Below are 23,597 nucleotides of genomic sequence, written 5' to 3' on the forward strand. Positions count from 1 at the left end.
CTCCACAACCTCTAAATGCTGAAGTGCCTCAAGACTCAGCCCTCAGACTTCATCTCTTCTCTATCTTACCTTCAACATTCCCTTGGCAATGTTATCTAGGTTTGAGACTTTAAATACCATCTATATACTGAGGATCTCCCAAATTCTTATGGACCTGAGTTCCAAATTCACATTCAAATAAATAATCAACACATCCACTTGGATGTTTAATAAGCATCTTAAACCTAATGTGTCAAAAACAAAAACAAAACAAAACAAAAAACCACACAACTTTGCTCCTCCTGGTCTTCCCTCCCTCAAGAGAAGGCAACTACTTCATCCCTTTAATTGTTCATGCCAAAAACTTGAAAGTCATCCCTGACTCCTTTCTTCCTCCCACATCTCACATCTGATCCATCATTAAATCGTGTTACCTATACCTTACAACACTATCTAAAATCTGACTACTGGGAAGTCCTAGCTAGAATAATCAGACAAGAGAATGAAATAAGGAGCATTCAAATTGGAAAGGAAGAAGCCAAATTATCCTTATTTGCAGATAATATGATCTCATATTTGCAAAAACCTGAAAACTGCACCAAAAAAACTATTAGAACTGATAAATTCAGTAAAGTTGCAGGATACAAAATCAACATACAAAAATCAGTAGCATTTCTATATGCCAACAGCAAACACTCTGAAAGAAATCAAGAAAATAATCCCATCTATAATGGCTTTGAATAAAACTAAATACCTAGGACTAAACTTAGCCAAAGAAGTGAAAGATCTCTACAATGAAAACTATAAAGTGCTGATGGAAGAAATTGAAGAGGACACAAAAAAATTGAAAAGATATTCTATATTCATGGATTGGAAGCATCAATATTGTTAAAATGTCCATACCACCCAAAGCAATCTACAGGTTCAATGCAATCTCTGTTAAAATACTAATGACAGTCTTCACAGAAATAGAAAAAAATAAAATCCTAAAATTTACACAGTACCACCAAAGACCCAGACTAGCCAAAACTATCGTGAGTAAAAAGAACAAAACTGGAGGAATCACATCATCTGACTTCAAATTATATGACAGAGCTGTTGTAACAAAAACAGCGTGGTGCTGGCATAAAAATAGACACATGCCAGTATAAAAACAGACACAAAGACCAATGGAACATAATAGAGAACCCAGAAGTAAATCCATACATCTCCAGTGTATTCATTTGTGACAAAGGTCCAAAGAACATACACTATGGAAAGGACAGGGTCTTCAATAAATGGTGCTGGGAAAACTGGATATCCATATGCAAAAGAATGAAATTAGACCCCTATCTTTCATCATATACAAAAATCAAATCAAAGTGGATTAAAGAATTAATCTAAGGCCTGAGACTACGAAACTACTAAAAGAAAACATGGAGAAACTATCCAGGACATTGGACTGGGCAATGCTGTATCGAGTAATGCCCCACAGCAAAGGCAACCAAGGCAAAAATGGACAAATGGGATCACATCAAGTTGAAAAGCTTCTGCAAAGCAAAGGAAACAATCAACAAAGTAAAGAGACAACCCAAAGAACAGAAGAAAATAGTTCCATTAGATGCAAACTATCCATCTCACAACAGATTAATAACCAAAATATATAGGGAGCTCAAACAACTCAATAGGAAAAAAAAATCTAATAACCCAATTAAAAAATGGACAAAAAATTTGAATCGGTACTTCTCAAAAGAAGGCATACTAATGGCAAACAGGTGTATGAAATGGTACTCAACATCACTGACCATCAGAGAAGCGCAAATCAAAACTATAATGAGATATAATCTTATCCCAGTTAAAATGGCTTTTATCCAAAAAGCAGGCAATAACAAATGCTGGCAAGGATATATAGAAAAGGAAACCCTTGTATACTGTTGGTAGGAATGTAAATTAGTTCAACCGGTTTGAAGAACAGTTTGAAGGTTCCTCAAAAAACTAAACATGGAACTACTATATGATTCAGCAATCTCATGGCTAGGTATATACACCCAAAAGAAAAGAAATCAGCATATCGAAAAGGTAACTGCACTCCCATGCTTATTGCAGCACTATTAACAATAGCCAAGGTTTGGAAGCAACCTAAATGTCCATGAAGAGACGAATGAATAAAGTAAATGTGGTACGTATACATAATGGAGTACTATTCTGCCATAAAAAAGAATGAGATCTTGTTACTTGCAACAACATGGATGGAACTGGAAGTCATTAGGTTAAATGAAGTAAGCCAGACACAGAAAAACAAACTTCGAATGTTCTTACTCATCTGTGGAAGCTAAAAATTAAACAATTAAACTCAAAGAAATAGAGAGCAGAATGATGGTTATCAGAGGCCGAGAGGGTGGGGAAGAAGTGGAGATGGTTAATGGGTACAAAAAACATAGTTAAATAGAATGAAAACAATCTAGTATTTGATAACACAACAGGGTGATTACAGTCAGTAATTTTTTTTATTTCAATTCCTTTTGGGGTACAAGTGGGTTTTGTTACATGGGCGAAATATAAAATGGTAAATTCTGAAATTTTAGTGCACTCATCACCCAAGTAGTGTACACTGTACCCAATGCGTAGTTCTTTTAAAATCCCAGGCTCCCCTCCCGCCGTGCCTCTTCTGAGTCTCTAAAATTCATTATATCACTCCGTATGCCTTTGGGTACTCATAACTTAGCTTTCACTTACTCATAGCTTGGTTTTCCACTCCTGTGATACTTCACTTAGAATAATGGCCTCTAGCTCCATACAAGTTACTGTGAAACATATTTCTTTTTTTTTTTGACACGGAGTCTCGCTCAGTCACCTTGGCTGGTATGCAGTGGCGCGATCTCAGCTCACTGCAACCTCCACCTCCGGGTTCAAGCGATTCTCCTGCCTCAGCTTCCCGAGTAGCTGGGATTACAGGTACCCGCCACCACATCCCGCTAATTTTTTGTATTTTTAGTAGAGACAGGGTTTCACCCTGTTGGGTGGCTTGTCTCAAACTCCTGACCTCAAGTTATCTGTTTGCCTAGACCTCTCAGAGTGCTGGGATTACAGGTGTGAGCCACCAAGCCTGGCTCTTTGTCTTTTTAATAATGACCATTCTTTCAGGAGTAGGGTGGTATCTCACTGTGGTTTTAATCTGCATTTCCCTGATGATTAGTGATGTTGAGCATTTTTTTCATATGTGTCCTGGCCATTCATATATTTTCTTTTCAGAAATGTCTATTCATGTCTTTTGCCTACTTTTTATTTTTTATTTTTTTGAGACAGAGTCTCACTCCATCACCCAGGCTGAAGTGCAATGGCACGATCTCAGCTCACTGCAATCTCCACCTCCTGGGTTCAAGCAAATCTCCCACCTCAGCCTCCCGAGTAGCTAACTGGCACCCGCCATCATGCCAGGCTAATTTTTTTTGTATTTTTGTAGAGACACATTTTCACTATATTGGCCAGGCTGGTCTTGAACTCCTGACATCAGGTGATCCACCCGCCTCAGCCTTCCAAAGTTCTGGGATTACAGGTGTGAGCCACGGCACCTGGCCTTTTGACTGCTTTTTAATGGGATTTTATTTTTCTTGATTTGAGTTCCTTATAGATCCTGGATACTAGTCCTTGGTTGGATGCGTAGTTTGAAAATATTTTCTCCTATTGTGTGGGTTGTCTGTTTACTCTGTTATTTCTTTTGCAGAAGCTTTTTAGTTTAATTAGGTCCCATTTATTTATTTTCGTTTTTGTTGCATGTGCTTTTGGGGTCTTAGCCATAAATTCTTTGCCTAGGCCAACGTCTAGAAGAATTTTTCCAACATTATCTTCTAGAATTTTTATGGTCTCAGGTTTTACATTTAAGTCCTTGTTCCATCTTGATTTTTGTATATAGTGAGAGATAGACAGTTTCATTCATCTACTACATGTAGCTTGCCAATTTTCCCAGGACCATTTATTAAATAGTGTCCATTCCCCAATTTATGTTTATGTATGCTTCATCAAAGATCAGTTGGCTGTACATATTTGGCTTATTTCTGGGCTCTCTATTCTGTTTCATTTGTCTATGTCCCTACTTTTATTTTTGAGACGGAGTCTCGCTCTGTCGCCAGGCTGGAGTGCAGTGGCACGATCTGGGCTCACTGCAACTTCTCCCTCCTGGGTTCAAGTGATTCTCTTGCCTCAGCCTCCTGAGTAGCTGGGACTACAGGCACGTGCCACCACATCCAGCTAATTTTTAGTAGAGATGGGGTTTCATCATTTTGGCCAGGATGGTCTCAATCTTTTGACCTGTGATCTGCCCGCCTCCGCCCCCTAAAGTGCTGGGATTACAGGCATGAGCCACCGCACCCAGCCTATGTGCCTACTTTTATACCAGCACTGTATACTGTTTTGGTAACTGTATCCTTGTAGTACAGTTTGAAGTCCGGTAATGTGATGCCTCCAGATTTGTTATTTTTGTGTAGAATGGCTTTGACTACGCAGGCTCTTTTTCGGTTCCATACGAATTTTAGGATTGTCTTTTCTAATTCTGTGAAAAATGATGTTGGTATTTTGATGGGAAGTGCATTGAATCTGTAGATTGCTTTGGGCAGTATAGTCATTTTCACAATATTGATTCTTCCAATCCATGGGCACAGGATGTGTTTCCATTTGTTTGTATCATCTACAGTTTCTTTCGGCAGTGCTTTGTAGTTCTCCTTGTAGAGATCTTTCACCTCCTTGGTTAGGTATATTCCTAGGTATTTTATTTTATTTGCAGATGTTATAAAAGGGACTGAGTTCTTGATTTGATTCTAAGCTTGATCATTGTTGGTGTATACCAGTGCTATCGATTTGTGTACACTGATATTGCAACCTGAGACTTTACTGAATTTGTTTATCAAATCTAAGAGTCTTTACGACTTTCTAGCCACACAATCGTATCATCTGCAAATGGCAATAATTTGACTCTCTCCTTTCCAATTTGGATACCCTTTATTTCTTTCTCTTGCCTAATTGATCTGGCTAGTACTTCCAGAACTATGTTTAATAGGAGTGGTGAAAGTGGGCATCCTTGTCTTGTTCGTGCTCTCGGGGGAATGCTTTCAACTTTTCCCCATTCCGTATGGTGTTGGCTGTGCATTTGTCATAGATGGCTTTTATTATTTTAAGGTAGGTCCCTTCCATGCCTACTCTCAACAGTTTGTTGACAGTTTTTATCATAAAGTGTGCTGGATTTTGTCAAATGCTTTTTCTGCATCTATTGAGATGATCATGTGGCTTTTGTTTTTAATTCCATGTATGTGCTGTACCACATTTACTGACTTGCATATTTTAAACTACTCCTACTAGACAAGTTTCTTGAAAACAGCAGATATTTCGATTCTGTACCCATTCTGCCATGAAACCCACTTGATCATGATGAATTATCTTTTTGATGTGTTGCTGAATTCAGTTAGCTAATATTTTGTTGCGGATTTTTGCATCTATGTTCATCACAAAAATTGCTCTGCAGTTTTCTTCTTTTGTTGTCTCCTTTCCTAGTTTTCTAATTAGGGTGATACTGGTTTCATAGAATGATCTAGGGAGGATTCCTTCTCTCAATCTTTTGGAATAGTTTCAGTAGGATTGGTACCAAGTCTCTGAATGTCTGGTAGAATTCAGCTGTGAATTCATCTGATCCTGGGCTTTTTCTGTTGGCAATTTTTTTTTCTTTTTTCTTTTTTTTTTTTTTTGAGACGGAGTCTCACTCTGTCGCCCAGGCTAGAGTGCAGTGGCGCGAACTCGGCTCACTGCAAGCTCCGCCTCCTGAGTTCACGCTATTCTCCTGTCTCAGCCTCCCGAGTAGCTGGGACTACAGGCGCCTGCCACACACTCCGCTAATTTTTTTTTTTTTTTTTTTTTTTTTTTTGTATTTTTAGTAGAGACCAAGTTTCACCATGTTAGCCAGGATGGTCTCGATCTCCTGACCTCATAAGCCGCCCGCCTCGGCCTCCCAAAGTGCTGGGATTACAGGCGTGAGCCACCGGGCCCAGCCGGCAATTTTTTAATTACTGATTTAATCTCACTGCTTGTTATTGGTCTGTTCAAGGTTTTATTTCTTCCTGATTTAATCTAGGAAGGTTGTATGTTTCCAGGAATCTGTCCATTTCCTCTGGCTTTTCTAGTTTGTGCACATAAAGGTGTTAATAGTAGTCTGGAATGATCTTTTGTATTTCTGTGGTGTCAAGTGCAATGTCACCAGTTTCATTTCTAATTGAGCTTATTTGGGCCTTCTCTCTTCTTGATTAATCTAGCTCATGGTCTACCAATTTTGTTTATTTTTTCAAAGCGACAGCATATTTCACTGATCTTTTGTATTTTTTTGTGTGTGTTTGAATTTCATTTAGTTCTGCTCTGATCTTTGTTACTTCTTCTTCTAGCTTTTACTTTGTTCTTGTTTCTCCAGTTCCTTGAGGTGTGACATTAGGTTGTCAATTTGTGCTCTGAAATTTTGATGTAGGCATTTAGTGCTATAAGCTTTCCCTCAGCACTGCTTTTGCTGTATCCCAAGGGTTTTGATAACCTGTCTCATTATTAGCATTCATTTCAAAGAATTTTAAAATTTCCATCTCGGTTTCATTGTTAACCCAGATATCATTCAGGAGCAGAATATTTAATTTAAGTTTTGAGAGTTCCTTTTTGATTAGTACTTCCAGAACAGTACTTCTTTGACTAGTACTCACTAGAGTTGACTTCTAGTTTTATGCCACTGTGGTCTGCAGGGATACTGGATATAATTTCGATTTTTTAAAATTTATTGAGACTTGCTTTGTGACCTATCATATAATCTATCTTGGACAATGGTCCATGTGCTGATAAAAATGTATATTCTGCAGATCTTAGGTAGAATGTTATTTAAATATCAGTCCATTTGTTCTAGCATGTCATTTAAGTCCATTGTTTCTCAGTTGACTTTTAGTCTCAAAGATCTGTCTAGTGCTGTCAGTGTACTGAAATCTACCACTACTATTGTTTTGCTGTCTATCTCATTTCTTAGGTCTAGTAGTAATTGTTTTACAAATCTGGGAGCTCCAGTGTTAGGTGCATATAACTTTAGAATTGTAATATCTTGTTGAATTGATTGTTTTATCATTATATAGGACTATATTTGCCTTTACTGTTGTTGCTTTGAAGTTTGTTTTGTCTAAGAATAGCTACTCCTGTTTGCTTTTGGTTTCCATTTATGTGGAATACCTTATTCCACTTTTCTGAGTTTACAGGACTCCTTCTCTGTTAGGTGAGTTTCTTGAAGACAGCAGATATTTGGATTCTGTATCCATTCTGCCATTCTGTATCTGTTAGGTGGAGCTAGTTTAGGTCACTGACATTCAATGCTAATATTGAGATGTGAAGTATCATTCTCTTCATCATGTTTTTACCTAGTTTGTTTGTTTGTTTGTTTCATTGTATAATTGTTTTACACATCCTGTGGGTTTTAAGCTTTCTACTTTGGTGCATGTCAGGCTTTTGTTTCAAGGTTTAGAACCCCTTTTAGCATTTCTTGTAGCACTGATTTGGTAGGGACAAATTCCCCTGGCATTTGTTTAAAATGACTGTATTTCTCCTTCATTTACAAAACTTAGTTTTGTGGGATAAAAAATTCTTGGCTCACAGTTGTTCTGTTTAAGGAGGTTGAAGACAGGACCCTAATCTCTTTTGGCTTGTAAGGTTTCTGCTGAGAAGTCTGCTGTTACTTTGATAGGTTTTCCTTTGTAGGTTATCTGATGCTTTTGTCTTACTGGCTTTAGAATTCTTTCCTTCATCAGTTAACAAAAATTTACTGTACATTTAAAAATAGATAAAAGAGTATAATTGGAATGTCTGTTACCCAAAGAAATGAAAAATGCTTAAAGTGATAGATGCCCCATTTACCCTAATGTGATTATTATCCATTGTATGCCTATCAGAACATCACATCTACTCCATAAATATATACGCCTACTATCTACCCTTAAAAAACTGAAAATTTAAATTTAAAAATCTAAAAAATAAAAATAAAATAAAATCTGACGACTTTTAACCACATCCACCATAACCAACCTGGTCAGAGCAACCACCATCTCTCGCTTGGATTATACATTGCCTTCCAACTAGTCATCTTACTTCCCCACCTGAAAACAAACCCTTCCCCAGAGTTTATTCTCAGCAACAGCATCCAGAGTATTCCTGCTAATCTATATTAGCATCCAGGCACGGTGACTCACACCTGTAATCCTAATACTTTGGGAGGCTAAGATGGGAGGACTGCTTGAGGCCAGGAGTTCAACACAGCATGGGCAATATAACAAGACCCTCTCTCTACAAAAAATTTAGGCAGGCATGGTGGCATGTGCCTTTAGTCCTAACTACTTGGGAGGCTGAGGCAGGAGGATCACTTGAGCCCGGGAGTTTGAGGCCACCATGAGCTATGATCACTCCATTGCATGCCAGCCTGGGTAACACAGCAAGATCCCATCCCTAAAAAAGAAAAAAAAAAAAGAATCTAAATTAGGTAACGGCATTCCTCTGCTCAAAACCTTCTAATAGTTTCCTGTCTCTGAGTAAATACTTCACAATAATTAAGGCTATAAGGCCCAAATAATCTGATTCCCGTTAACTTCTTGGCCTCAACCTCTATCACTATTCCTCACTCACTGTGCTCTATTCACACTAGTATCCTTGCTGACGTTCCCACCTCAGAGCCTTTCCACTTGCTAGTTTGCCCCCAATATCCACATCACCCCTTCTCTCACTTCTTAGGTGTCTGCTCAAATGTCATCTTATGAGCCTATCTCTGACCACCCTATGTAAAATAGCGACCTTGGCCAGGCACGGTGGCTAACATCTGTAATCCCAGCACTTTGGGAGGCTGAGGCAGGTGCATCATCTGATGTCAGGAGTTCATGACCAGCCTGACCAATATGGTGAAACCCCGTCTCTACTAAAATTACAAAAATTAGCTGGGCATGGTGGCAGGCGCTTGTAGTGCTAGCTACTCGGGAGTCTGAGGCAGGAGAACTGCTTGAACCCAGGAGGCAGAGGTTGCAGTGAGCCAAGATCGCGCCACTGCACTCTAGCCTGGGCAACAGAGCAAGACTCTGTCTCAAAAAAACAAAAAAACAAACAAACAAACAAAAAAGCAACCTCTCTCACAGCAGCCCCTCCCGAAGCACATCTGTTTTATTTTTCTGCATAGGATTTACCATTGGCAGATGGTATCTTTGTTTACTCTGCATTACACACCTAAAACAACGTCTAGCACAAAAGAGAAACACAAACGAATTTCTCAAAATATTTTCTCATACAGGATCACGTTCAATGCTCACATGATCCTGAAAAGTAGTAAGGAACAGATCATTTTTTTTTATAATCTTTTAAAATGTGAAAGCACAAATATACAAAGATGTTAAATGATTTGTCTATGATCACACAGTGAAGTACTTGCAGAACTAACCCTAGAATTGGGGTCCCCAACATCTTTTCCAATTCACATCACTGTCTCCACAAACAAATCAAAGAGCAGGTAGATATTTGATTTCACACAGTGATCTTTAAAAAGCTCAAGTTGGCATCTATTCCTTTAAACCACGATCAAACATGAAATAGCACCAGAATAGTACATGACTCCGTAGCTATTTATTTTCTTCTAACTAAAAGGGAGTAATAGAGGTCATCAGACTATTTTTAGAATTTACAGATTTTGTGACAATTCTGACCAAAAGGAAAAAGGGGTAATGTGCCAAGAAACAGTTAAGAATTCAAATATGCTGGGCACAGTGACTCACACCTGTAATCCCAGCACTTTGGGAGGCCACAGTGGGTGGATCACAAGGTCAGGAGATTGAGACCATCCTGGCTAACACGGTAAAACCCCGTCTCTACTAAAAATACAAAAAAAAAAATTAGCTAGCCAGGCATGGTGGCGGGTGCCTGTAGTCCCAGCTACTCGCGAGGCTGAGGCAGGAAAATAACGTGAACCCAGAAGGCAGAGGTTGCAGTGAGCCGAGATTGCGCCACTGCACTCTAGCCTGGGCAACAGAACGAGACTCCATCTCAAAAAAAAAAAAACCAAAAAGAAAAAAAAGATTTCAAATATTCAGCCAGGCATGGTAGCTCACACGCCTGTAATCCCAGCACTTTGGGAGGCCGAGGTGGGTGGATCACCTGAGGTCAGGAGTTCAAGACCAGCCTGGCCAACATGGCGAAACCCCGTCTCTACTAAAAATACAAAAATCAGCCGGGTGCGGTGGCGGGCATCTGTAATCCCAGCTACTTGAGAGGCTGAGGCAGAACTGTTTGAACCTGGGAGGCAGAGGTTGCAGTGAGCCGAGTTTGCACCACTGCACTCCAGCTGGGCGACAAGAGCAAAACTCTGTCTCAAAAACAAAAACAATCCAAATATTCTCTGTCCTCCTCTGTCTGCTGAAGCACACTTAACACTGAAGGGTAAACCAATACCTTGGTAAACAAACTTAAAACAGTGTCTTTGATTCTCAAAAGACCTTCTGTTGCCATTCTGTACCACAGAGCATGGCAAAACAAAACGAAACAAAACAAAACCCGTATCTGGAGACAGAATGGACACGATTATTTCTCTTAATGAGGGAAGTTTGCAAAACGAACTTAGAACCTGCAATCCAGTTATAAGCAAGCAGTAATGTTAACAAATTATCAATTTTGAAACAAGCAAAAATAATAATATTCAGCTTGGCAAAATAAATAGGTTTTAACCTACAAAAAAAAAACTACATAGATTCACCAATATTGTGTCCATACAGGAAAATTCTCTTATACTACTTAAAAGTGCTAAAAATTAATAAGTACATTAGATCCTTCAGTAATATAGTAATTTAATTTCCAGGCTCTTGCTACTATTCATTCTTCTCTTTCTGGCATCCTCTGCCACAGTTGGAAACTGTGTATCTAGGTCAGAAAAGACAAGTAGCTTTTCAGAACAATTCAATATCTTTGGCTCAAGTGTTGATATTATAATTCAACCCTTTCACAAACTCCTTTTAAAACCTGATGTAAATCACAAGATTAGTACTACTGATATTTATGAAAAGCCACTGGAAAAAATAATTTGGATGTAACGGACAAAAGAAGAATCTAAGATAGGCCATCCAATGTAATTGGTGTAAAAGCAATAGATTGGGGTCAAAAGATCTGTATTACAGTTCCGGCTCCACTCCTAACATGTTCGCCAATTGTGAACAAACCTCAATTCTGAGCCTCAATTCCATCGTTTATAAGGAAATGGGGTGAACTATAGATTATTTTTTACTTTTTTAAGTCTACTTAAATATGATTCTATGATACATGAGAAATCTGCAAGTACATTCCTATGAGATCAGTTAAAACTATTCCTTAAAAGTATATGTTTTTGCAATGTAATCATATTTTAAATACCGTAGATAAAGCTAAAAAACAGACAACTGGGGAAATTTGGACACTGAATATTTGACATTTGGGGATTACTTCTGGAGTGTGATAATGGCATTATGTGAGTTTCATTTTGGAATGGGGGAGTCATACCTTTTAGAGATATATACCAAACTACTTACAGATGAACGTATGAATGTGGAAATCTGGGATTTTAAAAAAAATAATCCGGTTGCAGGGGCAAGGAAGTAAAATACAATTGACCATATGTTGATAGGTATTGAAAATGAATGACAGGGGGTTCTTTATGGTTCACTGGGGTTCTTGCTACTTATGTATGTCTGAACATTTCCATAATAAGAGTTTTCTTTTTTTATTATTTTTTTATTTTTGACATGGGTTTCACTCCAGTTGCCCAAGTTGGAGTGCAATAGTGCAATCTTGGCTCACCACAACCTCCGCCTCCCGGGTCCAACCAATTCTCCTGCCTCAGCCTCCTGAGTAACTGGAATTACAGGCGCCCACCACCACGCTCAGCTAATTCTGTATTTTTAGTAGAGACAGGGTTTCGCCATGTTGGTCAGGCTGGTCTCGAACTCCTGATCTCAGGTGATCCGCCTGCCTCGGCCTCCCAAAGTGCTGGAATTACAGGCGTGAGCCACCGCGCCCAGCCAAGAAGATTTTAAAAATATGAACAATTTTATCAAGGATCTAATCAACCAACTTTCCATTTTTCTGTGGTAAAATGAGATTTTCATGTCATATTTTCTGCTTTGTAAAGTCCATTATGTCTAATTGCATAAAACCAAAGCAGGTGAAACTGTAAAAGAATTAAAAAAAAACAGCTTGAGGAGCAATTTAATAATAACTGATAACGTCAAAGATGTGGATACCCTATAAGCAATGATACCGCTTCTATTTACAGCACCTAGAGTAACTTCAACACAGAAACCCAATAAGACAGACAACACCAACATTTACTGTAGCACTGATTTTGTGCATAATCACAAAATACTGGCAATCTAAATGTCCATAAACAAGAGAATAAAGATATACACTGCACAGTTTATGAATGACAGTGATCCATTTCATCATGTCTAAAGTCAAAAACACTGTTGGAGGAAAAAGCTAGTTGCAGAATAGCATGAACAAAGTGATGCCCTGAATATAAGCTTGAAAAAACATAAGATAATGTTACGTATCATTTATGGAGAGAGATACAGACATACTTTTTTAGCATAAAAAACATTCAAAGTAATGACAAAATTTCAGGAGAGTGGTTACCTTTGGGAAAAGAAGGATTAGAACACATCAGGAAAGGGGGGTGGGGGGCTAGGGGAGGGATAGCATTAGGAGAAATACCTAATGTACACGATGGGTTGATGGGTGCAGCAAACCACCATGGCATGTGTATACCTATTAACAAACCTGCACGTTCTGCACATGTATCCCAGAACTTAAAGTATAATAAAAAGTTCAAAAAAAGAACACATCAGGGAGGGATATACACATAATACATATCAGAGCTACTATTTCTTAGGGGAAAAAATCTGAAACAAGTTTGGTAAAACATTAGAATATGAGAGAGATATTTGTGGTGAACACACAGTTGTTTATCATATTCTATTTTTGTCTATAAGCTTTAAACAATTTCTAATTTCAAAACATTTTTAAAATTATGTGAACATGTAAGATACGTAGAAACAAAAGGAACTTTGCTCCTCTTTAGCAAGAAGCTACTTTAGCTTTGGTTTTAGCCTTCCAGTACTAGCAAAATAAGTATTCAATGTAAACTAAATATTGATATTGAGTAGAAGATATAAGAAAGTTCTCCATCAAAGAAGACTGTAAATTTTTTTTTTTAAGTGGAATGAGACATATTCCAACACAGAATTATCTAGGGGAGTAAACAAGACATTCAAAGTATTAGAGGGTGCTGGCTAAAGTCACTGTCACTATTATGAAGGTTGCAAAAAGCACCAAAGAAGGTAATACTGCCCCAAAACATTCTAATTTTAACTCCAGCAATACTTTTGTTAGGACAGATCTATGCAAAGCCCAGGATATTTCCCAAGTCCTGTAACCTGGCAGAACTCAGCCTCCAAGTTCTGCCATCCCCGCAGATTTCATCAGGATTTGCTTACAGACCTTAGCTAGTGCACAGTTTGTTGTTAGGAGGGTCCTAGAGTAGGACTTACTCTAGTGCAGGAGTCAGCAAACTTTTTCTTAAGGCGCAAAATAGTAAATATTGTAGACTGGTGGGCCACACAGTCTCTGTGGCAACTACTGACCTTTGCCATTGTAGTATAAAAGCATCCATAAACAATATATACATGAATAAGTATGGCTATGATTTAACAATATTGCTTATCCCAGCTTTACCACATGGTCTTTCTAGCATTTCATCCAGATGCCTGGGAGGTCTCTCAATTGTGGCTGGGACAAAGTTCTAACATCCCCTAGCCACACACTTCTAGTATTTGTTCCACTGCCAACCCTGTGGCAGCCACCTGATGAACCCTCCAGTCTTTCCCCATCATGGACAGCCCAACACGCTGCCAAGAATTCACAAGAGACTCACACACAAACATTTGGGAACCCCTCTTGTACAGCTTCTTCTTGTCTGGTTCCCTTCCCTAAACACTTTAGCTGTCTCAAGTGTACCAAACTCCAACCCCTGCCTCCTCGACATGGTTAGGTGACATGCTCTACTTGCACTCCAGCTCAGCAAACTGTCCTCAGGCAGAGAACAGGAGTAATCACTGAGCTCTCATCATAAATGTCAAGATTACAATCCTGTGCAGCCTGTTGCCCAAAGCCTGAAAATGTTCCCACATGTATTCTGTTAAGTTTCATAATTGTTTACGGCAAGAAGGCTAGTCTACAACTAGTTACCCATAATACTTTGAAGTCTTAGTCAATAAACATTCTAGTTTCTACTACATATCAAGACCTCAGCTGGGGCACAGTTAAATATGATGCTATGGTATAATCGAAAGAACCATCAGGGTGAGCATAACTAGCCATTTACTCATCCATCTAATCAACAAATACTTACTAAGCATCTACAAATACCAGGAAAGCACTTGACTTTATGTCTTCAAGCTTCAGTATTAACAACACACCCTAAAGTGGGATGATAACCTGCCCAGCTAATCACATAGATTTGTGGTAAGAATTAAATGAAAACGTGTAAAAGCATTTGATAAAGTACTACACAATATGTTATTTTTGTGATTCCTACAATCATACTCTTACTAGTAAACCACAAGAAGTTCACCATGTACACTTACCCAACAGCAGAAACAACATGTAAAGAGGATGGCTCTAAAAGAGTATGGGGTGTATGTGTGCATGCATGTGTGCAACATGTGTGCTGGTGAGGGAGGTTTCCAGATTTCAAATCTGGTAGAGAACAGAGTGCATACATGGAAGTGACAGGAGATACAGGTATTTACCATACAATGTTGATAAGCAGAATGAAATATTTTCAAGCTCAGCAATAAAAATAATTTTCAAAATAAATAATAAGTTTGTCTAGATAAATTACAATGGTCATACTCATTTTCTTATCAATGGTCGCCATACACACACACACACACATTTATTTATATATATATATATAAAAACAAGGGTCAGAGAAAGGGTAAATCATTCAAGAAACATATAGGCTGCTGAGAGTTTAGGGAAAAGTTATGGTAGCAGACCAGTGAACCTTATTCAGATACTTGTATTCAAAAAACAAATGTGAATCTAGCTTTTAACAGAGGCTTATTTTCTATTCAGGGGTTGGGAATGAGCAATTTGTAGTTATACATATTGGTATATTCGAAAATGCTTCCTGTTCTTTCATTTCCTTAAACTATCTTCTTCATCTATTCTACCACTGCAATCTCAAGCCTTTAAGTAAGTGTCAACTATAGAGTTAACAGATATGGGCACAGAAAATGAGAAAAACAAAAGTCAATTATTTCTTAAAGACACAAAAGTATAACTATAAAATAAATCTGAGTATTAAAATCAAGAACTTTTGGTCATCAAAAAACACCCTAAAGATGGTGAAAAGACAAGTTACAAACAAGATTTTTGGAATACATACATCCAACAAAAGATAAACATCAAGAATATAAAAAGAAGTCTTTTTATATTCCAAAAGAAAAGCAAAAAAAAAAAAAAAATCCAGGAGTAGGGTAAGAAAAAAAACAGAAAAAAAAGGCAAGAACAAGCATTTCACAGAAGGTAAAACACAAAACCAATAAAAATAGAAGAAACATTATTATAAAAAATGATCAAGCAGGCCGGGCACAGTTGCTCACGCCTGTGATCCCAGCACTTTGGGAGGCTGAGGTGGGTGGATCACGAGGTCAGGAGTTCGAGACCAGCCTGGCCAAGATGGTGAAACCCCATCCCTACTAAAAATACACAAAAATTAGCTGGGCGCGGTGGCAGTCGCCTGTAATCCCAGCTACTCAGGAGGCTGAGGTATGAGAATCACTTGAACCTGGGAGGCGGAGGCTGCAATGAGCCGAGATCATGCCACTGCACTCTAGCCTGGGCGACAGAGCAAGAATCCATTTCGAAAAAAAAAAGATCAACCAAATGCAATAAAAATGAAATACCATTTTACATCTATTCAAGCTCCAAAAACATTAGAAGTCCAAAAATGCCAAGAACTGGAAAAAATGTGGACCCACAGCGGCTTTTTATGTATTGATGGTAGGAAAAAATGTTCAGTCTTACTTCCACAAATTGAACAGTCCCATAACCTATTATGCAGGGATTTTACTCCTAGGTATACACCAAGAGAAACTCACACATGTACAAACAAGAGACACATATTAGAACGTTCATAGCAAAACTGTTCACAATAGCAAAAACCTGGAAAATATACGAAACGTCCATTCACAGGTAAATGAATTAAACTATGTACATTAAGATAATAGATTATTCGACAAAGTGAATGAACTACAATGACATGAAACATTATGAATAAATTTTAGCTTTACATTAAGTAAAAACAGTAAGTCCCAAATGATTACATCATAGAATAACCTTTTTATAAAAAATAAACCAAAATAAAAAAGTATTCCAAGAATCCATAAAGATGTGATAAAGACAAATAAAAACAGAAAGAGGATGAATACAAAATTCAGGTTTGAATTCTGTCGAGGAAGGCATGGGGACAGGATGGTTGGGGAAACCTGGAAGTCACATATAGGTTATTATAATAAGTACCTACCTTTTTTTCCCCCAATGGTGGATAAACAAGTGCTTATTGCAGGCCAATGAAACTATGTCATAAACAAGGATTATGACTAATCCATTATCTAATTCTGTGCACATTATATCCAATTCTTTAAAAAGCTTCTCAGCCTATATTAAATTTTTACTAAATTAAGTTTTGGTCTTCCTGACTGAAGTATAATTTTTTAAATTTAGGCCAAATCGGTTCAACTATAAAGAGTTGTTATACTATTTTCCTAATATGGATAACTTTAAAATATTGAATTGCTAATATAGTATCCTCCTAACTTATCACATCTGAGTATAATTCACAGACTATAATTTGACTCATGGTATATCCAATATAACAGTATTAATAAAACTGCAACTGAGTACTCAGTTTGCTACATACTAGAAAGAGAACAAAAACTTCCATAATCTATAGAAAATAATCTTGCTTTTTACAAGATGACTTCTCACCTAACCCCTAAAATATAGACACTAACTCAAAAAGAACCTTCTTACTCCTGAATGACACTTTCAAGTCAACCTTAGTATTTTTCCCAATCTTTTGCTCTGAACAAGAAAAGTAAAACGCAAAACTTCTTCCTTAATACACATTTTTCTCAGTTATTAGAAAACTCAATATTAGGATTTTCCTAACAACTCAGCCACTTAATAAATAAATGCATGTGTATACATTTAACACTTCAGGGGAAGGTAAGACTATAAAAAGAATTTGTTCTAGTGAATTTCAATTACCATATTTTGTCATTTCCAATATGGTACTTACAGAACTTTATATTCACCTACCTCTGACAGGGGTTCATGAGGAAAACAGCATATATCAATAATTGATAAGCATTTGTCGAATGATTTTCATATGTAAAATGGATCTCTTGCCTGAATTTCCAGTGGAAAACAAACTTCAAACTACTAAAATTTGTATATTTATTAGCTGCAAGGTTTTAAACTATCCAACTATTTGGATAATACTGACACCCCCAACCCCCCTCCCAAGCCAAAAAAGAGAAAGAAAAGGGGGAAAGAACAAGCAACGCCAGCAATGATGTGAGAAGTGGATTCAGTTATTTAGTTGTTATTCACCTGTCAAACATTCCCAGATGTCCTTGGCTTTCCCAAGATAGATCCTTCACATCACTATCAAGAATATTATCCACAGATAAGCAGGAAAAGAACACTGAAGACAATCTAGAAATAGAGACATTTCCTACCAGGCAAGACACCAATAAGTGAATAAATTTGAGTCTTAAATACACAAATACACATTCCCATACAGCGTTACACAAAGCAATTCTTATTAAAAATTAAGCAAAGTAAATTCTGCATCACAGACATTCCTGTGTGGTTCAAAATCTCAATATTTCACAGATAAAAGGGCCAGACTCATAAATTTTCAAACTCTCACAAGATCATGCAACTAGTAAATGGCAGAGATTAAGTGCAAATTCAGGTCTGATGACTAGACTTCACAGAAAATTAAAGAAAAAAATAGAACTATGTCAGGAGACCAGGGCTAGTGTTGAAATGGCCACTCAGCCATAAAGGCTTTTCTCCGGCTCTGTAAATTCTGTTTCCTGAAAAATAATTATCGCCCACCTATGTGCTCCCAAGGCCGCAATGAAGGTTCATTTACTAACAGTCATGGAAGTAGTTTGAAAAGTACAGTCTTATATAAGCAGGGAAGATTACCCTTCCAACCTAATCAGTGTACTGAAACTCAAGGGACAGCAATACAACGCCATGAACTTATGACTGGTGTTTTCTCAGTATGCAGCAAATTCTCCAATTCAAAAAGAATCCTGACAAAATCTCAGTTATTCAGAATGTGTAACTGATAAATGGAAAAGTACAACCACCAGGTTAGTTTTTCGAAACTTGATAACTTTATTAAGGCAGGAGAACAGAATCGACTAAATTCAGCTTCAAAAGGCCTACCCACAAAACCCTAACAGTAATAATGACCAGATACTCAGCTACATCTTTTACATGAATTACTTCATTTAATCCTCAAAAACCATCTGTGGAGAATATGATTATACCAATTGGACAGAGGAAACAATAGTTTAGAGGAATGAAGAGACTTACCTGAGATCAAGCAGCTAGTCTGCGACAGAGCCAGGACTAGAATCAGACCACCTGCGGCCAGTCACAGTGGCTCATACCTGTAATCCCAGCACTTTAGGAGCCAAGGTGGGTGGATCACCTGAAGTCGGGAGTTCGAGACCAGCCTGGCCAACATGGTGAAACCCCGACTCTACTAAAAATACAAAAATTAGCCAGGCGTGGTGGTGTCGGGCACCTGTAGTCCCAGCTACCCAGGAGGCCAAGGCAGGAGAATTGCTTGAACGTGGGAGGCGGAGATTGCAGTGAGCCGAGATTGCGCCACTGCACTCCAGCCTGGGTGACAAAGCGAGACTCCATCTCAAAAAAAAAAAAAGAATCACTAAAAGTAGAACTACCATTTGATCCAACAATTGCACTACTGGGTATCAACCCAGAGGAAAATAAGTCATTATATGAAAAAGATACTTGCACATGCATGTTTATAGCAGCACAATTCACAAAATTGCAAAAATGTGGACCAGCCCAAATGCCCATCAATCAATGAATGGATAAAGTGCAGTATATATATATGAACACACACACACACACACACACACACACAAAATGGAACACTACTCAGCCCCAAAAAGGAATGAATGACATTCTCAACAACCTGGATGGTACTGGAGACCATTATTCTAAGTGAAGTAACTCAGGAATGGAAAACCAAACATCACATGTTCTCACTAATAAGTGAGAGCTAAGCTATGAGGATGCAAAGGCATAAGAACGATGGGTGGTGAGGGATAAAAGACTATAAATCAGGTTCAGTGGGCACTGCTTGGGTGATGGGTGCACCAAAATCTCACAAATCACAGCTAAAGAATTTACTCATATATCCAAATACCACCTGTTCCCCAAAAACCTACGGAAATAAAATTTTTTTTATTAAAAATTAAGAAAATAAAAGAAAGAATCAGACCACCTCGCTACAGAGCTGGGACTCTTCATGACTCATTATGCTAATAAAGGTTCTGCAAAACAGACCACCCCTCTCTTGAAAGAGTCAGGTCAAATGCTACCTCTCCAGAAAGCCTTCCCTCATCCCATCCCAAGTGTAACATTAATTCTCCCTCCTCTTTGTTCTCAAAAAAAGTTTTATTTCCTCTCAGACAACTGTACCTACCTATACTATATTCATACAGATATGAATGAACAAATATGAAAATCTTAGTAGTATTATGAATCTTGACATTTATGCACATGTGTTTATATGTGTGTGGGTGTATATATATGTACCAAATCCTGGCTGATTTTTTAAAACAAAATTTTACTTTATTCTCTGGGCATATAGATTGCTTCGCATTATAGTTTCTGGTGTCCACATTTTTGCTCCTCTTGTTAATAATCACTTGGTATGGATAGTGATTCCACTGTTCCTGGGTTAGTGGTCTTAGGCAAGCATGTAACTAAGTCAGTGGAGTTGCCTGATGCCAAAGCCCAATTTCTTTCTTTCTTTTTTTTTTCTTAAAGAGATGGGCTCTCACTCTGTCACCCAGGTTGGAGTGCAGTGGCACAATTACAGCTCACTGCAACCTCGAACTCCTGGGCTCAAGTGATCCTCCCACCTCAGCCTCCCAAGTAGCTAAGACTACAGGCATGCACCACCATGACTGGCTAATTGTTTTATTGTAGAGACAGGTTCTTGCTATGTTGCCCAGGCTGGTTTCCAACTCCTGGGCTCAAGCGATTCTCCAGCCTCAGCCTCCCAAAGCTCTGGGATTATAGGCATGAGCCACTGTGCCCAGCCTGAAGCCCATTACTTACATAGCTCACCCAATCATTACAGCCACTCTGATCTTAATTCTTAAAGCTGGGGTTAGGGTAAGAACCAGAAACATGCCAATCTCATTTACTATTCAGTTAACAAATATTTATTGTATACAAATTATAAAAATTCAGTAAGGCCAGGCGTGGTGGCTCATGCCTGTAATCCCAACAATTTGGGAGGCCAAATTACCTGAGGTCAGGAGTTCGAGACCAGCCTGGCCAACATGGTGAAACCCCGTCTCTTACTAAAAATATAAAAATTAGCCAGGTGTGGTGATGCGTGCCTATAATCCTAGATACTGGGGAGGCGGAGGCAGGAGAATCATTTGAACCCCAGGAGGCGGAGCTGCAGTGAGCCGAGATCATGCCATTGCACTCCAGCCTGGGAGACAAGAGCGAAACTCCATCTCAAAAAAATAAAATAAATAAATTCAATAAATACAGTGTTGGTAACATTCTAAAATCCTATGGACAAGAAGGCCCTCAGCTTCCAAGTTCGATTCTGGATTCTTATATTTCCAAAGCACAAAGTTAGGTCTACTCCTAATGTCTGATAACAGTGAAAGAAAGATTTCGGACATCTCATTTCCCACTCCTCTGCTGAAAATTAGACTCAACCATGCTTACTCCGTAACCTACTCACAGAAATAAGATGCTTAACTCTCGGAATGAAATTTTTCAAAATACCATCCTTAACATCTTAAACCCTCCACCCTTATCCTGCATTCAACTTAAGACAGTGCCTTCTCCCACAGGAAGCGTCTCTCATCTTGACCTGTACCGCTACCCCCTTCCCAATCGTTTGCCTGGCATGGACTGAATTAAGAAGACCTCCCATATCTCCCACTGCACTAGTTTTGCCTTACGTTTTACCACTTACCAGCTCTGTACATGTTCCTAGAAGGCAGATACTGTGTTTTGCTCTTGGCTGTATACTCCTAGTATATATCACAATGCCTAGATAGTAAGCTCTCAAATAGTTGTCAAGAGAATAATCAAATGAATAAACGATTGATGACTCAATTATAATTCCTGGTACTTCAGGGTGGGAATATGTGCAACTCCTCATCATTCTTTATAGTTGGAGCACAGCTAGGCTCATAATTTACAACAGACAGTCTTGCCATAGAGACGTCTATCATGCTCCATGCAAATATATGTCGTGACCACAGCTGCTGTGCTTACTACCCTTTAGTCACTGAGGAGCAAATCCAAGCTTATCAGAGTGTACCTGAACTGAGGTCCTGACCACGATTCATTCTAAAGATGGTTTATTCTCAGATAAAGGAACTACCCATATAAATAGCAAACACTGCTATGACATCATGTACAATTACATGTCCCATCTTGTAAAACTGATTACCTTGGCAAGTGAGCCTTCATTTTTTATCTCCCATGTTCCATAGAGTATACAGGACACTTCACATTAATTACCTCAGTTAATATTTACATCAACTCTACAAGGTAAATGTGATACGATCAGTCTCCATTTTAAGGTTTACAAACTGAAACTCAGTTAAGTCACTTGTCCAAAGGTACACAAGGGAAAATCTACAATTTAAATCCAAGTCTGTTAGGTGCCAAAACCTATGGTTCTTTACAATTTTAAGTGCCCTCAAGTAAAAGATACCTGCCTTATCTGCTTCTCAAGATGCTATGAATCAACTAAACATTGAGCTCCGGTGTCAGGAAGAAATAATCACCCAATAACTTAAAGTCAGGCTTCCCATTTAGTATTACATATAAATACAAACTCAACCCAAAAGATAAAAGGAACCTCAAGAATCAAAGCCGCTATAATGAATGAGTTACTGATACTACCTTGTAAAAATTTAAGTCACTGTTAGAAGTTGGGCTTTTTCAAAACAAAGTTACTCAAAATGATAGAGTAGAAGGATAATCTGACCATCTGTTAACAGGGTGGTTAAAGGTTAGGAAAACAAGACCAGAAAGAAAAAAAAGCATCTTATTCCAAGAATAACAAACCATATGCAAAGATACTCCCTTGCCAATTTATAAGAAACACAAAGAATGTGAAAAAGAAATGGGAAAAATAATGAGACAGTATTTAAAGAATGTCTTTTCTAAGTTGTCAATTAAAACAAGGTACAAATCATTGGCAATTAGACCACAGAAGATCTGAAATACAACCTAAGAACAGCACCATGTGTTTACTTCCTCCGAAATTAAAAGCATGCCCACTTAAAGGCATATTCTCTTGTGAAATCATTCTAATCAATGCAAACAGTCACCAGATAAAGTTAAACCTCCCTTAAAACTATAATTAGCTACTAGTTAGGTTATTTTCAATAAAGGCATTTGATATAATGCTGAACTATTTTAAACTTAAACATATAAGTGGTGTCCATTCTTATTTCCTACTGTCCTTTACTGACAATATTTGAAGATGCTGGCATTCAGTATTGCAAATCCACACTGGCTTCTCTGCCACATACGTTTGCTTTTCAACTTCTTAAAGATTAATGAGCCTTCACTTAAATCCATTTCTAGCTTGTCAGTCCAGATGCTTCAATGGCTTTATACAATTTCTCTTCGAATAAAATTTTAACAGACAAGGCAGTTTTTTATTCTTTATACTTAGGTGGAAGCTTAGTTAGCATCCTCACACTACAAACAATTCCTAAAGAAATCAAATTAAACAATGCCCATAGATAATGTTTCTAAATTCAGCACCCAGCACAATTCCTACATCTTTCCTATGGCATCTTCACAGCTTCTGTCTATGATATACTGTCTTATCACAGATTTAACTAGTATTACCTCCTTCTCTCCCTTCTTACTACACATTCTTAGCATAGAATGTTTTCTTCACTGTTCTTCACCATTATTTTTATAACTATAATAAGTTAGCTGAGGAGTGGACTGGGAATGACATGTAACATGTAATCAAAAACAATGCAATGAGGAAATAACCTAAATGAATTATACAGTTTATTTATACATTAAATATGACTTTTAAAGGACATAAATTTCCTATATAAGGTGCAGGGGTAGGAAAATATAATTTGGTTAATTATCCCATATATATTCTATTAGTGACTGGAATTATATGATTAACCATGTGCCAGGCATTAGGGTGAATACTAATATACATA

The 23,597-nt window shown here is 38.0% G+C and overlaps 1 protein-coding gene across 13 annotated transcripts in view; it reads right to left on the minus strand.

Annotated features, from left to right (window-relative positions):
* The window catches only part of STRBP (spermatid perinuclear RNA binding protein), a 164,036-nt gene that overhangs the window by 90,672 nt on the left and 49,767 nt on the right, over positions 1-23,597 (minus strand). The window contains exon 1 of one of the 13 annotated variants that reach the window (XM_054519464.2): positions 17,692-17,781. The exons of 11 other annotated variants lie outside the window; for them this stretch is intronic. The gene's annotated coding sequence lies outside the window, so the exon portion shown is untranslated. Of the gene's footprint in view, positions 1-17,691; positions 17,817-23,597 lie in introns of those variants that run through there. One more of the 13 variants, XM_054519467.2, reaches the window with a different exon arrangement.

The sequence above is a fragment of the Pongo abelii genome, chromosome 13 (genome assembly GCF_028885655.2).
Source record: "Pongo abelii isolate AG06213 chromosome 13, NHGRI_mPonAbe1-v2.0_pri, whole genome shotgun sequence".
Lineage (NCBI taxonomy): Eukaryota > Metazoa > Chordata > Mammalia > Primates > Hominidae > Pongo > Pongo abelii.